The 12,759-nt window shown below is 45.0% G+C and overlaps 1 long non-coding RNA gene across 1 annotated transcript; it reads left to right on the top strand.

The window, feature by feature from the left end:
• The first annotated feature begins 11,136 nt into the window (after positions 1-11,136).
• On the top strand, positions 11,137-12,294 carry LOC119907225. Its single transcript, XR_005445082.1, has 3 exons — positions 11,137-11,706; positions 11,896-12,020; positions 12,239-12,294. It is a non-coding gene; the product is annotated as an uncharacterized LOC119907225 (long non-coding RNA).
• The last annotated feature ends 465 nt before the right edge of the window (positions 12,295-12,759 follow it).

Genomic DNA, 12,759 nt, shown 5'->3' with positions numbered 1-12,759 from the left:
AATGCTACCATAGTGCAAATCGATAGACTGACTCTACTCGGTCCTGCTCCGTTTTCCATTGCAGACAGTACCCAGAGATAGTATGTAGCTTGTTGTCATAGCGACGCCAAACACAACTGCTGCAACGTTATGTTCAATGCGACACACACACACACACACACACACACACACACACCCACCCCTTTCTCTTTTTTAAGTTAAAAGTTTCAACGTTCCTGTAATGTAAAGACAGATAAGCGGTATGAAAACCTTCCAGCTGTGTTTTCCTCTGCCGTTGTTGCTGCAGCGGTCTGTGTGACGGCGGGAGCAGAGGGCTCTGTGAGCGGGCGGCTGGCCGGCCTCACACGCTCCTCCCGTGGGTCACAGCCGGCTTCCTCCGCAGCCACTTGCGGAGCTCCTCAACTCCAACAATATTCAAGCACATTTTTGTTCCGCCATCACTCGTAAAACTGTCAATATTCAAAATCTATACAGCTGATTTCACCTCAAAACTTCTCAGAAGTGGATTTAGTGATGAAATTCCGTACGAAAACTGTAAAATAAAAAAACTTTCTGTTGCTGGTCTCTGTCTGGTGCAGCAATGATGATGCAGTGAATAGTGAATATTCTCTCTGACCAGTCAGCAGTCTGTCATGTTTTCATGTTACATTTTAGTGTCCCTCAGCTCGCTTGGAACCTCGATGGAGGCGATATGAAAAAAAGTACCTGGAAGCAGGTACAGGTGCAACATTTCTACAATGGAAAACCAAACAAAGGCGAGTCGAGCCAAAGGGCTTCCGCTCAGACTAGCTTGGTTTGAGGGCGTGTCTGACCCCGCTAGCCGCTTGGCAAGCTTTATGACATGTTTTCATTGTGACGTCACAAGTAAAGGAAGTGAAGGGCTGGACTACAAACGAGCTGTTTTCAAGCGGTTCAGAGCAGAGCTTTCTGTGGGAGATGTGAACTCCCTTTGGGCTGGACTTTGGGCTTTTTCACTTTGCAAACCTGTTACATGCACAAAAAAAAGATATATAACTCAATAAAGGAGAGGGAAAAAGCCAAAAAGCGGAATACCACCTCTTTAAAGTTGTGAAACGTTGCAGTTTGGTTAGATTTAGGCACAAAAACTACTTTGTTGGGTTTAGGCAACAAAACCACTTGGTTAAGGTTAGGAAAAGATCATGGTTTGGGTTAAAATAAATACATACATCAGTTAACACATAAGTTAACTAACTTTTTTTAACTGGATTATCTCAGCAAAGGAGAAGTGCTCACTGACAGATTTTGACAGATTTGTGAACAATATTTGAGAGAAATAGGCATTTTGTGTACATAGAGAAAGTCTTAGATCTTTGAGTTCATTTAGAAAGTGTAAGGAAATGCTTTTTGAACTATAGATGTACATTTATACATATGATTTAGTCATGTACTAATAGTGAGTGTGTTAATAAATGTACAAACATTTATTGATATTTTAATTAATGTTTAGAGATGCAGAAGATTTTGCATTGTATGTTCAATTGTTACCGACTGCAGCCTCATTGAGCAGATGATTTGGTGCAATTCAGTTTGTCATATAGTTTAACCTAAGAAATTAGTGTTGTTACTGTTAGCACTGATATTTAATTTGGTCTACGGAGCTCTCCTCTTTACCAGTAGATGGCAGCATGAGTGTATTGAAATGTATGTCTGGTTTATGTCTCTGTTAATTCATTTAAATCCAGGTTATTGATAAAGATTTATTTAATGCTGATAATTTGGTATTTGATTTGATGGATTATTTGCAACCTAGTTATACACAGCATGTATTCATAGTTTTATATAATTTCACAATCAAACATAGCTATATGGAAAATTTGCATCTGATCAGAAATCAGAAAGAGCTTAATTGCCAAGTAGGTTTATACATACAAGGAATTAGCTTTGGTATTTTGTTGCATAACAATAAATAAAGTATGAAAGTAAACTACTGCAGATATAAAAATATATAAAAGAATCATAAATGATCAAGAATATGTACTTGTTATACATATGTATCTGATCATGTGGCAGTAAATAACCTCCCCGTCATGGCACCACCTGTGTTACACTGCACCTTCATCACTGTATCATCATCTTCATCATTCACCCTCAGCTCAGAATCAAACCTGCATGCACTTCTGTTCCAACTCTGCTGTCAGCGCCTTAGCCGCTCTGACCACAAACTCACATCAGGAATGTCATAATGTAGGCCATTTGGTCTAAAGAAGGATTTACCACTCCTGGGTTAAAAAAGGGACCAACTAATTTCTGGGATATTTCAACCCAGAAATTGGGTTATTCTTTTTGACCCAACTTCTGGATTAAATACCTGACCCAAATGTTGGGTTAAAAAAAAAAAAAACATTGTAGTTAATATAACCCAACTTCTGGGTCAAAAGAACAACCCCAATATCTGTGTTGAAGTAAACCAGAAATTACATAGTAACTTAGGTTACTATGCCAGTATGCCATATTTCAGAAAATAAAACTTTGTTTTACATTATATCTGTCACAGTGTGGTGCAAGCAGAAGAGGAGGAGTCCAAAGTTCCAAATGTTTTACTTATAAAGTAACTCCAAAAGGTGCAAACAGGCAAGACGTACACACACTAAACAAGACTACAAAGTAGAATGGCCAAAGACTGACTGAACTGAAGGAACTAAATACTAACACAGATGAACACTGATTAACAGAACACAGGTGGAACAGATGATGATGATGGTAATTAACTAAACACAGGTGATGCAGATGAACTAACTGACAGAAACCATGGAAACAGATGAGTGGCTGGAAACCAGAACAAAAGAAGACACATGTTTGGTGGATATGGTTAGGAGAATGTGTAATAGAAGAGGTAAGAATGACGGGAAAAAGCACCACTATAAACGTACTGAAGTTTCCAGACTAGAGAGTATAAAACCTTGTACAAACACATAAATAAATACATTTAAAAAATAAGTAATTAATAAATAAAGTTGAAGATTATAACGGACAATAAATAAGTAAAGACACTAATTAAATATATACATCTCTGTCTCCTTGTATAATTTAATTACTACCTACATTTATTTATTTACTTTCTTTTTTTGTGTATTTAATTGGATGCTTATTTATTTATTGAGCATTTATTTATTTCTGTATTTATTTCTGACTGTGTCCATCCGGCCTCCGGGTCTCAATTTTGGGGAGAAATGTTACGTTGGTTTTTATTATCTGCAATTTCAACAACAAGACTAAACACGTTGAGGTTACCACCCTAAGTAAAGGAGGGTTGAAAGTGAACGCATCGTACTGATACTTGGCTCTAGCATCCCTGATGTCAGGTGACAGCTGGGATTATAGCTTCAACATAATATCAATAGACGTTTTGCAAATCGGAATTATTCATCTCCAAGTTCTTGGTAAGTTATTTTTGCCTAATTAAACCATCACTAATACAATTTAGAAAATAGTTCATAGTTTTATTTATACTGTAGGCCAAGGTTATTTTGACATTCAACCCCAAAACCGTGCTCAAAATGAAAATAATCTATAGTAAACATAACTTTCATTTACAATGTGAGTTCAATAGTTTAGTAATATGGTAAAAGATTAACGTGGCATTCCTCCATAAAGGCCTTTAAGCTACTTGTTAATTTTTCAGTACTCATCTGTTTGTTATTTAGATACGTGATTGCGTGCTCAGCAATATCTGCACATAACTCTTTGTATTCTGTGATACAGTCAGGAAGAACATCAGTATCCTCCTGATAAAGATCAAGTGTTTTATTTTCTCGGGTAGTGCAGTCAACTGAATAAACGTGTGCAGAATGTTGGGGAGGGAGGGAAATCACCAGAGTGAGTGTTAAATGAGTACGGATATTTAGATTGTAGGTTCGTTATAGTAGCATCTACTACGCCACAGACTGCTTCCGCATGGGCACACGGAGGAATGTAAACAACAATGGCGATCACAACAGAGAACTCCCTCTGTAGATAATACGGTCTCAGACTAACTGCTAAAAGTACAATGTCCTTGTTGCACATTTGTTCCCTGATAGTAGCATGTCCAGGGTTGCGCCACTTGTTATTCATGAACAAAGTCCCTCGCCTCTTCGCTTACCAGTTTCTTTGGTGTCCCTGTCAGCCCTCTGTTAGCAAACAGAGCGAGCTCCAGCAGTTCTTGTTGGGTGTAGACAACAAGTGACAGTATGGATTTTTTTTTTGTTCCCACCGTGATAAAGCAACCAATCACAGCGCTTTGGCAGTTAACTGCACGAGTCGGTACAATAAGTGCACAGCTCGTTGTAGGCTGCAACCACTGGGCCATGTGAATCAGCATGTACTGCCGTTTTTTTTTTTCGGCCTTCATGTGGATGCTCTATAATTTTTTCAGCTATACATATTTCTTTGCAGCAAGAGTCACAGTCAGTCCACTCTTTGAGGCACGTGCAACTACCATTTTTTGTCCTGTGCAATCATATTTATTTATTTCTACTTTGTGCCACTACCTCCATTTCGCGATCCGTACAATGCTCACACATCTGCATATTGGATATAACTCTTTTTATTTAATGTATATTCCATCTGTTGTGTTGTTTTACCAGTGTGGGATCAATAAAGTATCTTTATCATTAAAATGGGCAGCAGAAATTCAGAGCACTGATTGGCCCATTGGGCCGTTTCGTTTCGTATTCGCTTTTTAAATTATTAATATAATAAACATAATAATAACATGTAAAATAATATTTATTTTAAACACAGGTGACAGAATGGCATCCGTATATTGACCTAGTTATGGCTGCTAGTGAGTCAGTCGAGCATATTTTGACCACTTTATCATTAGGCCTATTCAGGACTTCAACTTTGTTGTTTTTTCATTATCTTTTGAGTTTACTATGAATTATGGAACCGTTTTTGTCGTCATTTGTTACACATTTTTTGTACAATAAAGTTGCGTTTGAATGAGCGCGTTTTAAAACATCCACGGACTGTTACCTGTTCAAGGCATTACTACCTTAGGATGCTGTGACATTAAAAACAAATCTGCCAACAAACTTGTTATATTACTGTTATATAATAGAATAACAATATGCATACCTGGCTGCAGGCACAGTTAGATTAGTAAGTCAGTAAGGTAGCCTATGTTTAGCCACTCCTATAAAAATGGAAATGTCAATGTCTAAAGAAATTGGAATGGAAGTTTAGCACAACTCACCAGAACTAAGCAATGTTGGGGCACGTTAAGCTCATATTGTTCTTTCTGCAGGTTTCTCTTCTTTTGCCAGTCACCAACGTTCTGCACAAACCCATGGCTCGGGCCTTTTCTGTCTTCATTACATTGGTTGATTGATACACAGCTAAATGCAGATTATGGCCAAAGCAGCTTAGCCATTGCCAGCCAAGCTTTCGCACCGCTGCCACAATATTTGCCCTGTTGTCTGTGGCAATCCAGTTTCCTCTCGTCCAGGGACCCCTCTTGGATTTTAGTTCCCATTTGCGCTGAGATAGTGTATGGCCAGGCTCATGTATGGCATCATGGTTACACTTAACCACATATCTGTTGTCACAGAGAAATGATCAACGTCCTTCAAGTCCCGTATTTGCTGTCCTTCACTGTCAGATACACGTCAGGGATTGCTGTTTGAGAAAAGTACTTTCGGTCGGGAAGAACTGCTTATCAAAAGCCTGTAGCACGGCTTTGAACGCTGCTTTGTCAACATAATCAGATTGTAATTAATTAATTTAATGCCACACTAGATTGGCAGAACAGAATTCATTTGTCACCTTTACTTCCTGTTACTGTAGCTTTTTTGTTGTACTTTTTTGTGTATTTTTTTAGGTTAGTAATTTTTCACTTAACATGAAATAAAATTCTTTACTACATGATTTATCTACAAAACTGGAAAGTTATATCTGCTGCCTGATCACATCTCAGTGCAGGAATAATACTGTAACAAGAAATTTTAACATCATGCTCAAACTGAAGTAATATCCTTAAATAATTTGTACTGAAGCATTTTGAATGCTTTGCTGCTGCTACTACTGATGTATAAACTGTTCTTCCTTCCTGAATGTTTATTCTTGTGCACAGGTATCAGACAGGAAATTATTTTTTGAGACCATTTAATTCCTGAAAAGAAAATAGTGCTCTGAGAGGTATAACTGCAGAAACATACTGAAAATATTTTCATAACATACAGAACAGACTAGAGAGCAGGTTTAATGCTGACTTCAAATAGGCCTACAAAATAGGAAGTAATGGACGCAGTTGTGAGAACTCTGGTGCTCGACGACTCACCACAAAAAGTGGATGTGACCTTCTACTGTTTTCAAACTTGTCTCAGCTGGTTTAAGTCGTGAGAACACTTGGCCACAGCCTTTCCCCTAGCTCAACATTAAGTTTTCACAACTTTTGTGGTCAGCAGTTCCCCTTCGAGGGAACTCGAACTGCGTCGGTTACGACACTATGGGAACGCCTCTAGGCGAAGCAGGTCTGAACGTGAATGAAATCACTCCAATCCTATTGGCTTGTTGCTAGAACGGTAAGGTGTGACGGAATAACCGGAGGAGTATAAAGCACACCTGTACACACTCATCATTAGCTTTTTTCTATTCAGCAGGCGCTCTGTATGTTGTTTGAAGAAAGCTCCAGTCCTACAAGCAGTATGTCTTACCTGAAGAAGTGTACCAGCATGTCCGGCAACCAGATGTACAGAAGGTGTTTTTTTTCTTGCCCTCCGTACATCACGGATGGAGATTCTCATGAGATGTGTGTCTCATGTTTGGGGATGGAGCACGCCCGGGCGGCTCTCGAGGGGGCTGCCTGCGCCCGTTGCGAAGCCCTTTCCGTGCGGGTACTGAGGTACAGCATGGCTCTCTTTTCCGAGGATGGCCGGATGTGTTTTCCCCGTGGCGTGGGCCCTGCGGCCGTTGAGGCGGCCCGGCAGCTTCACTCATGGGGTTTACAGCGTGATCTGTCGGAGGATTTCGGGACGGCTGAGGCTTTTTCCCGACCTTCATCCGCTGGCTCCGACGCTTCCTTTCCTCGTTCGGGAGCCCGTTCTCGGCTTCTCCCGCTCGCGGTTTGGATCCGGAGACGCTGCAGCAATGTGCACGTACTCAGCGTAGTGGACGATGACTTCCGGGTGTCGGGGCGGCGTCATCTGGCGGCGCCCGACTATGATGTGCTGCTGGAGGTGGTGACTACAGCCGTGGCTAAGCTCAACATCAACTGGCCACAGGAGGAGCAGACACCACAGGCTAGTGGTAAGCTTGATGAAAGGTTTCTTAAGCACCACACGCCACCTCCACGCCGGTCTCTGCCATTCTTTCCTGATTTACATGGAGAATGCCTCGGGTGGAGGATGCGCTTGCAAACTATCTCTCCCCTCGACTTGCGTCCTCCCTGGAGGAGCCGGCGTTACTCTCCAGCCATGTCGCACCACATCTACGCTCGTGGGGAAGGTGCACATGGCAGCGGGCCAGGCAGGTGCGAGCTTGCTCACCATGGCGGTGCTTCAAGCCTACCAAGCCGACCTGCTACAGGAGATGGTTCAGAGGGGGGGTCCCTCTGAGGAAGATCTGGTGGAGCTTCGCAGAACCACGGAGCGTTAGACGCAGGGCGAAGCGTTCCGCCAGTACCTCCCTCGCCGGTCTGGACCCAAGGCAGCTGAGGCTGCCAGGCATACGTCCCTTCCCTCTACGAGCTCCTACGGAGAGGAGAGGAAGCAGAGTGTCACTTCTCGGGAGCCCCCCTGAGGAGCTGGGGCAGCGAGACGGCGCTCTCACCCTCAGCCTTCTGAGAGACGCGATCTGAGGACCGTCATCCAGTCCCGACGGAGTTCAGGGAAGACCGGGGTAAAGGAGTCTTTCTCCCCTCCCGGTCGACGGTGGTTTCGTGGTACTCCATAGTCCCCAAGAAGGACGGAGGGCTGCGCCCTATTTTGGATCTGCGGGTTCTAACCGGTCTCTGAGGAGATTCAGGTTCAAGATGCTCATCATCCCCGCCATCGTGATGCACATCCAATCTGAGGATTGGTTTGTCACGATAGATCTAAAGGACGCCTATTTCCAAGTCTCCATCCGTCCTTCTCACTGGAAGTTCCTGAGGTTCGTCTTCGGGGGTGTGGCTTACCAGTATCGGGTTCTTCCATTCGGCCTGGCACTTCCCCTCGCACATTCACCAAGTGTATGGATGCAGCACTGGCCCCGCTGAGGCTCCAGTGCATCCGGATTTCAACTTCATCGACGACTGGCTCATCCTAGCCCAGTCTCGAGAGTTGGCGGTTTGGCATCAAGATGTCGTTCTGGCTCATCTGCGGCGTTTAGGGCTAAGGCTCAACGCAAAGAAGAGTGTGCTGGCACCCACCCAACGGACTACGTTCCTAGGGGTAGTATGGGATTCGACAACGATGCGGGCACAATTGTCTCCGGCACGTGTCGACACCATATTGGCTGCCGTGAAAGGGGTGAAGTTAGGCCACGCCATCACTATAAAACACTTTTAACGAGTGTTGGGTCTCCTGGCGGCTGCGTCCAGCGTAATACCATCTGGACTGCTGCACATGAGACCCCTGCAGTGGTGGCTAAGGAATAAGGGTTTTTCCCCGAGGGGAAATCCTCTCCGTCTGATTTGGGTTACGCGCAAGTGTCTTCGCTCCCTATCAGTTTGGAAGGAAACTTGGTTCCTGTCCCAGGGGCCCGTGCTGGGAGGGTCTTGTCGCCGGCTGGTCATTTCGACAGACGCCTCCCTCACGGGCTGGGGCGCGGTCATGAATGGCCGCTTTGCAAGGGGATCCTGGCAGGTGCATCAATCCGAGTGGCATATCAACTGTCTCGAGATGTTGGCGGTGTTCCAGGCTCTAAGGAGTTTCCTGCCCGATCTCCAAGGCCACCACGTCCTGGTTCGTTCCGACAACACAGCGGTGTTAGCCTATCTGAATCACCAGGGCGGTCTGCGTTCGCGCCCTCTGTACAGACTGGCGCGTCAGATCCTCCTGTGGTCCCAGCAGAGGTTACTATCGCTCAGGGCGATGTATCTCCCCTGAGGAGAGACCTGCTGTCCCAGGCGCAGGGCCGGGTTCTTCACCCTTGCCCCGCCATATGGCGACTGTGGGTCTGGCCCCTGAGGGTGCACAGTACCTAGAGGCGGGTCTAACAGCCGGAGCAGTCGAGACCCTCCTGAGCTCCAGGGCCCCGTCCACACGGAGGATGTACGTCCTGAAGTGGAGCGTTTTCTCCACTTAGTGTAGGGAGTGGTCGGTGGACCCTGTTCCTCCAGGACCGGTTCTCTGCTGGTCTTTCCCCTTCCACCCTCAAGGTGTACGTGGCAGCTATTTCGTCTTTCCACACCCCTCTGAGGGAGGGGACCTTGGGGAAACTTCCCTTGGTTGTACGTTTCCTCCGTGGTGCCCGGAGGATGAGACCTGTGACTCGGTCCAAGGTTCCCACTTGGGATCTGGCAGTGGTTCTTGGGGCGTTGGCTGAGGCCCCCTTCGAACCCCTGGAGTCAGGTGAGGCTAAGCACTTGACCCTCAAGATGGCCTTTCTCCTTGCTATCACCTCTCTGGGGGAGGGTGGGGGATCTCCAAGCGCTTTCGGTTTCCCCGCAAAGCCTGGTGTTTGCCCCGGGGAATATTAGGGCTATCCTGCACCCTCGTTCAGGATACATCCCTAAAGTGCCTTCTTGTGCGGCAGTGTCCACAGTGCTGCAGGCATTTCATCCTCCACCTCATCTGAGGACAGGAGACTTCATCTGCTCTGCCCTGTCAGAGCACTGAGTATTTACACTCTGAGGTCCTCCCGTTGGAGGAAGGCTGACCAGCTGCTAGTGTGTTTTGGGTCTCCCAGGGCCGGGCTCCCTGCATCAAAACATACTATTAGCAACTGGATTGTTCAGACTATTTCCCTGGCCTATCAGGTGCGCGGTTTGCCTTCACCTGTGGCTGTGAGGGCTCATTCTACCAGAGGCATGGCGGCCTCTCGAGCCCTCCTTTCCGGGGCCTCTTTGCAGGATTTTTTGTTTAGCGGCTGGCTGGGCCACTCCGCACACACTCATTCGGTTTACAGTCTTGACCTTCCTTTGGCACCCGGCACTCGTGCGCTCTCCTCTTAGACGTGCCACTTTACTGCACACTGGGGCAGGCAGGGTTTTCGGCACAGTTTAGTGGGTATCTCGTTCCCATAGTGTCGGAACCGACGCAGTTCGAGTTCCCTCGAAGGGGAACGTCTCGGGTTACGTATGTAACCCTGGTTCCCCGAGAAGGGGAACGAGACACTGCGTCGGCCCGCCGCACCTCTCTCCCCGCCTGAAGCTTCATAGTTTAAGCTAATGATGAGTGTGTACAGGTGTGCTTTATACTCCTCCGGTTATTCCGTCACACCTTACCGTTCTAGCAACAAGCCAATAGGATTGGAGTGATTTCATTCACGTTCAGACCTGCTTCGCCTAGAGGCGTTCCCATAGTGTCGTAACCGACGCAGTGTCTCGTTCCCCTTCTCGGGGAACCAGGGTTACATACGTAACCCGAGACGTTTTGTGTCCTGGTTTATTAAGTATCTCTCACTGTAGGTAACAAGGCACAACCTGCAACAACCTCAACGCCAACTACACCTACAGCAAGACGAACAACGGCAAGAACACTTGGTCCGGCAGCACCAACTGCACCATCACCTGCAAACACCGAAACCACAAAGAAACAAAGTAAAAGTGGGCAACCCTGAAACGAGAGTAAGATGTAACAGACCTAAATGTTGAAATTGTTAAGTCGATTAAAAAGATGAAGACAAAAGACAGAAAACACTTGATTAAAGCAGATATAAATAAAACCTAGAGTCATCAACAGCGATCAGAGAACAACAGGCTCCTGGTCAGTGGCAGCCTTAGTTGGCCTTAATGTTACTCTACAGGTCTGTGATTACTTCTGTTATCAGTGAAGTGTACAAACTCCACTGCAGACTGGAGGCTCTGTTAACAGCAAGTCCCTTAAACCTGTGTTCTCTCTAGCAGCCAGCAGGGGGCGACTCTACCGACTGCAGAAAGAAGTGTGATTGTATAGAAGTCTGTGAGAAAATGTTTCTACTTCTCAGCTGATTTTATTCCCTCAGTAAACACTTTCCTGATGAGTTCATGGTCTCAGTCACTAGTTTCAAGTCTTAAGCCTGTTGTTTGCTAGCCAAAATTAGCATCCTAGTTAATATCACATTTACCAAACCAATGGGTGACGTCACAGTGGCCATGTCCACTTCTTTTATACAGTCAGTGGTTAACAGTGACAGACATGTAGATCCAAGTTATAAACGCTCTTTCTCACTATGAAGTGCCTGTATCCTTGCTGCACTGCATTATTATAAATTATGATGAAATGGTTGTGGGCCCCATCTCTCTCTTCTGTCTCTCCCTCTATATGTCTCTGCAGATTTCATGCATTAGTTGCTGTTGTTGTCTGTATTGCTGTGGCTGCTTTGACATACAGTATGTTGGTGTTTAAGTCTGCTTTGGTGTAAAACCGTCTCAAATTGGCATATTGTCAAGTGTATCAATAAACACAATCATTAACTGAAACAGAAACAGCTGTGTAGGAGGAATAAAACTGGGTGAGGAACAGCTGAGCTGAGCTGGTGAAGCTGCTGAAGACATTTTACTGTCAAACGCCTTATCTGCCTGTTCTGTCTGCGTTTGGGTCCAGTCCCTGTTTTTCTGCATAACCCACCGTGACACTTACGGTACAATAAGTTATCTTCTGTTTAGACCCTGAACACACCTCTCTGTCTCTCAGCCTTCTTACCCACCTTTCCTCTCTGTCTCTCAGCCTTCTTACCCACCTTTCCTCTCTGTCTCTCAGCCTTCTTACCCACCTTTCCTCTCTGTCTCTCAGCTGTCTTACCCACCTTTCCTCTCTGTCTCTCCCCCAGTTTACTTTGTGCCTCTGGCTGTTTGTGTGGTTCTGATTGTCCTGCTGTTGGCTGGTTTTCTGCTGCTGCTCTTCAAATGGATGAAAAACAGAAACCTCAGATCTTCAAAAAGCAGAAATGTGGAGGTAACTCTTTTATTCAGTCTGTCTCTGACTGTTAACCTCGATGTCTATGATGTCTCCTAATATACTGTAGATGCTCAGGAAAATAAAATGACATGTTAGATAAATGCTGCATAAATAAATTTGTGACCACTAGAGGGCAGAAACAGAATGAGAACTGGAAACAGTGCCGCCATTAGAACAGGGATCTTTTAACTATGTTAAATATGTATTATATTCAGTTATCTGTCGCCTCCAAGAACAGGACTCCAGTCTCCACTGGTGAAGACTCCACTTTGTTTTTTTGTTTTTTTTCTTTTTTTCTTTTTTTCACTGAGCCTGGTCTTGTGCAAAGCTGACGTATTGACGTACTGCTGACGTATTGCGGTAAGCGTGTCGACTCATTTCCGTTTCCGGTGCTTGTGTGTTGGTACCGTGTTATGCTGCTCTCGCTAAATAACAGTTACATTTGTTTGATTACAGCGGCCAACTGTTCGCTAAACACTTATTCTTTACAGTAATTTTGCCTAAGCACTCACAGTTCTTTCCATCTTTTAGTGACTGCTGTTCAATCTCATAGTTGTTCTAAAGTTTTGGTAACTGACGCTACAGTAATTTAGCTTAGCCGTTAGCGACTTTAGCTTAGCAGCTAGCGATGGCTTCTCCTTCTCCCTCTCTCTCTCCTACTTTCTCCTGCTCGGTGTGTCAGATGTTTAGTTACTCCTCTGCCTCCTTTAGCGGTAATGGTACATGTAATAAGTGT

This window comes from Micropterus salmoides, unplaced genomic scaffold, assembly GCF_014851395.1.
Source record: "Micropterus salmoides isolate LMB-PRFRI ecotype aquatic unplaced genomic scaffold, ASM1485139v1 Ms_hic_scaffold_17, whole genome shotgun sequence".
NCBI classification, from domain to species: domain Eukaryota; kingdom Metazoa; phylum Chordata; class Actinopteri; order Centrarchiformes; family Centrarchidae; genus Micropterus; species Micropterus salmoides.
This window is presented reverse-complemented; position numbering and strand designations above follow the sequence as displayed.